Raw genomic sequence first — 5,042 nt, 5'->3', positions numbered from 1 at the left:
CTGAAGGGAGAGAAGGCAAGGTGCCTGCAGCTTTCCCCGGCACTTGCCCAAGGTGAAGTACATCACGTAGTGGGGGGCTGTCTGGTCTCCTTGCAAGCCTGGGCTGTTCCTGGCTTTCTCTGCACACCACTGCTTTTTGGGTTGGTTGGTAAAGGTTGAGTCTCAGGTGAACGCATTGGGATATTATTCTCAGTCTTTGTTTTTATATGGTTACTGAGTCATGAAGGGTTTTTATTTTCTGTTTCTCTTTGGTTCCTGTTGTGGTGATAACAGGTGTAGCCAATGCAGGCAACCTGTGCAATTTGCAATTGCTCAGGCTGTAATGTGAGCATTGTAAGGGGTACTAATCTACATGACTGATCTATCAAAAAGGGTCAACATCTTCTGGAGGGATGAAATGAAAATATTGTTTGTGTGAGGTGTCCATGACTATTAGAGGTACGATTTTGCTGCTTTGAGTTGTCACTGCCAAAAGGTTGGGCTGAATTGCTCTAATGCTACACATTTACAGTTCTGGAAAGATGAAAAAGATGGTGTTGCTCAGACAAAGCAGAAGTGTGTCTGCCCCCCGACATGTGCTCAAGTAGAAATGCCTTAAGGCCCATAGTCTTCAGAAGGAAGGTTCTCCAGAAAATTTTGCTCCAATCATGCACCTCAAGCTTGTCACAGAAGAACTTAGGCTCCAAAACTAGTAGGTATTTCTGGAGATCTTGGCTTTGGTTTCTCAAAGTCTGTCCTCCACATTGGTAGGTGGACATTTTTATCCCAAGTGTTTGGCGCTCAGGAGTGTTCTTTTTTAGAGAGAGCTTGCTCTCTACTAAGCTACTTGTTGCACAGTTGTGCACAAGGTAACTATTGAATGGTTAATAGAGATAGTGTTCATATCCGAAAAAAATAACAAAACCTCAGGCTATATGATGCCATTCCAGTAACCTGAAACGGAACATTGTAAGATATTCTAAAAAAGAAACATTTCATGCCTTTTGAGCAACCGGACAGTAAGTTAACAAGCAGTGATTTTTGGCTATCACTCATGGCTTGATTTAGGATCGATCTCTTAGTGTAGCAGAGTTCAAACTTACTCCTGAGACTACTCAGTGTGGAAGGGACTACAGTTCCCGGTGGTGGATTCCAGGGTTCTTTATAAGCATATTAATGTAATGCCACGTAAATTTTGAATGCTAATTGTGAGAAAGGTGTAGGTAAGACAGTGACATCCGCAGTGGACATGAGTGCAAGAGCTGAATGACCCAGTAACTTAGAAATTGTTAGTAAGTCAGTGGAAGGAAATCTGTCAGAAATTGTGCCAATGAAAACATACGGTTTTGCTCTTAAGTCATTGATGGGTGCATCAGTGTTGTGCAAATGTACACTAGAGGCAAGCAGTTTTGTTTTTCTGGGTGCTTCTCGCTTAAGGTGCACTGGAGCATTTTAATGTGTGATGACTGAAACACTGGGACTGTGACCCCAGTGCTTGGTAATGGGATCTAGAGCCTTTCACCTATAGGTCATGGGTTCAGGTCTGCCTCAAGTTAAGGATGACTAAGACTTGTTACCACCTGACAGCTGTTCATTGCTCTTGGGGGAGGGAGACACGGTGGTCCTTACATACTTCTTAGCAACCCAGGGTCCATACTGACAGTTACTGCTCTCTTCAGGCCCTTCAGAAGGGCAACGGATTTAGTACCTTGACCAGCTTCCGTTCAAGTCGGTGGGGAAGTTCAGGAGGAGCAGCAGTGTGTTTCATGGTACAGGGTGCTGACTTGCTTAAGGCAGATCTGTGTTCTGGCAAAGAGCTAAGAGGGAAGCCTGTGGATATTGGGGAGGGGCAGAAAGGGGAGATACTTTCCTCTTCTCTGGAAAAAACAGGTTTTTAACAAGAACTAATACTCAGCAACAAAGATGCTGACAGTAAAACTGTCTCATGTTGAACACTGGCCTTCAAACGCATTATTGAGAATTAGAAACTGATATATTAAGTGAGAAATGGTGCCAGGACACTGGTGTTATTACTTTGTTGTGATTCCCCACCCCCCCACCCCTCCTTTTTTAAATTTGTTAGCTAAACTGTACAGATGGCATAGTATCTCATTTCTAGTTGGCAGACATCCAGAGTCTGATGACACTGATGGAAGGATAGTGTACAAACTGCTGCATTGTGTTACCACTGGCCATGAGACAATGTACCGATCTGTTATTTAAATCAGCATTTTGGCTTGTGGGAATTTGTGCCACCAACTCAGCCATCTAGGCACTAAATCATAAGGAATCGTGTAATAAAGGACTCAAATACCATCAAGTGGCTTTTGATGTATCAAAAAAGGAGGGTGATGTGTAGAATTTGTCACCAGAATATTGAAGTGAAATAGTTCTGTCTGTCTTTGATATGGAATAAAATGGGAAGTATTGGTACTGTGTGCCATACATACAATTTAATGCTACTCAGTAGCATTTTGAGTGTAAAATGTTGTTGTCACCAAATATAAGAAAACAGAGTCCATAAAGGAAAACCACAAAACACCAGCATTTTGTTCACTGGTCATATTTTCCATTACATCATTTGCCCTATAGTATGGAAATCCTATGATGACTATAACGCGTGTATTTTTTTTTCTTACAAGTGTAAGGAATGACTTTCTGCAGAGCGTGCAAGTGTTGAGCATAGTATTTCGTATCTTCAGCACAATGAGGCTAAAGGCTTCAGTTTCATTTCAGTGACATTTTTAGTGGTTTGTCTCCTAGGTTTTTGCACCAGCTGTGGAGGGGGGTGGCGGGGGGGGGGGGGGGGTGGGGGGAAGGCAAAAAGAGCGCTTGATTTTAAAAAAGTGCATATTCAGCTGATTGTGCTGATTGTGGAGGCTTAAGATCTCTGGGTATGGCAGCTTCCAGTGATCTTTGCAAACTTTCAATTAAAATAAATGAAAACATAACTGGTAGAAACTTTTTTTTTTTTTTTGCCTTCCCTTTTGCTCTCTATTACTTAAGCCTTATGTTGAAAGGCCACTGATGTATCCATTTGTTTCTGGTCTGTCCCGATGTTTTCACATAATCTGACTTTGGCAGGCAGAATTTTCCTCTACAGTCTACATTTATAATTTCTTTGTACCTGAGTGTTACATTGTATAAAGTATCTACGTTTGCCTGTGGAGTTATCGTCACTCTATTTGGCTGAAGAAATGTACATAATGGACCCATCAAAGAAATAATTAAATGGTGTAATGCCTTAAGAAGAACGCAGAGCAGATCTGTTGCTGGGTTCTGGAACGCGCACCCACCTTCTTGGGTGGTTTTGCTATTCCTGTTTGAATCTTAAAAGGGAAAAAAACAGCTTCTGTTCTGATGACTGACTTGTGTGATGCAAGTTTGATGAGCTGAATCTGCCTTGTTCAGTGAAGGTAATGTGGTTTGACAGGACCTTGATTAGGAAGCAATCATTTCTGTTGATAGTAAACAGTTGGTCACTTTCAGCAGAGATAGGAAGGCCGGCCTTTGTCTTGCATGAAGTATGATCTGTTGGTTCAAGTCCTGGTTAAATTCAAAAGGAAAGTGTGGGTGGAATGGGAGAGAATATAGTACCAGGAGTAGAAGTTTATGGTAGACGCCACAGTCCTTCTAAAACGGGGGCTTTATTGTCTTGGCTGGCATTGAGGCACAAAAGAGGGAGAGAGACATTTTGTCTTTGGAAGCACTTGCAGTGTAAAGGACTGCAAAAGAAAGCTCTGGTTCCAAGACATACAGATTAGGATAACTCTGCTCCCTTACCCCCACCCCATATTCCTGTAAGATGAAGCAAAATTTATTAGCGTATCACAGACTGCTGTTTGGTGGAGAAAGACAGTGGTGAACATGAACATGAGCCTGATGAGTGAAAGTATTTTTAGGGTTTAATTCTTGATAAAAATTAACAATAGCTTTTTGTTACCATGCATGTGCAGTCTCAATGATTGTATGTTCTCTTACTGTAGTAAGAGGGATGTTAAGAAGTTAGAAAGGGATTCTAGGTAAGGAAGTTGTACTTTGATTTTTATTCTTACTGTGAGCTGGTCACTGTTACTTGGTGTGAAGGAGGTAATGCCACATGTGACAGGCTGAAAAAGTGGAGTGTGTTGTGGAAACACTTATTTCTTCAAAGAATTATTGAACTAGAAATTAAGCAACGCTTCGTGCCAGAATGACTGCATGGTTTACTTGTTGAGGGTCTCATTCTGACAGCTTTATCCATGCAGGGGCCCAGCTTCTTGCCTGGTGGTCTTCTAGCCCCAGGGGGGTTACGGGTGGGTTGAGGGCCCAAGTGATTGAAAAAGTATGTCCCTGTTGAGGCTTGGGAATGTCATCTCCCACACTGCCAACTGGTTGCAGATCAGTCTTCCGTTACACGGCCGAGGAAGAGACGGACGTACATGCCTAATTTCTGTTCACACTGTTGCAGAACTAAACTTTGGCAGTAATTCAGATCACCAGTGCCAAGCTGACTAGGACTGAAAAAAATGTAACAAATTAGACCAGGTCTGCAGCTTGGACTTAGCAAAGCAATAAAGGTAATAAATTGTAAGGGATGGAAACAACATGTTGCTGGTATTCTTGTCCTCCTCATCTGGATGTGGTATTGATTCAGCTAATGGGCTGAATTAATTGACCCCGCCTCCCATGTGCGTTTGCTAGAGAGGCTACAGGGGAGGTTATATAAAGTATATGAACTCTAACTGAATGCTTTTTTGTAAGAGGGAAGATAATTTTCCATTCTTACGTAATATTTTCTGGCAAGGCAAATTGAATATGGCTCCCTCTAGAGCCTGTCAACTTTTCAGTCTCCCTCTTTTTGTTCCTCGCCCCCCCCCCCCCCAGGTTTAAATATGGAGCACACTGTTCAGCTCATGTGGGTTTAAAAACAGATGTTGCACATGAATGATCTCCTGCCTCACAGCATGTTATGCAGGTACTGGACCATTGGGGTAAATTAGCTGTAGACAGTCCTTTCTGCTACACTCAAAATTGCATCTCTTTATGTGAACTTGGTATTTTTTCTTTTTTATTTAAGGCTG

The sequence above is a fragment of the Pygoscelis adeliae genome, unplaced genomic scaffold (genome assembly GCF_000699105.1).
Source record: "Pygoscelis adeliae isolate BGI_AS28 unplaced genomic scaffold, ASM69910v1 Scaffold45, whole genome shotgun sequence".
Classification (NCBI taxonomy): domain Eukaryota; kingdom Metazoa; phylum Chordata; class Aves; order Sphenisciformes; family Spheniscidae; genus Pygoscelis; species Pygoscelis adeliae.
Note: the sequence above shows the minus strand (reverse complement) of the source record.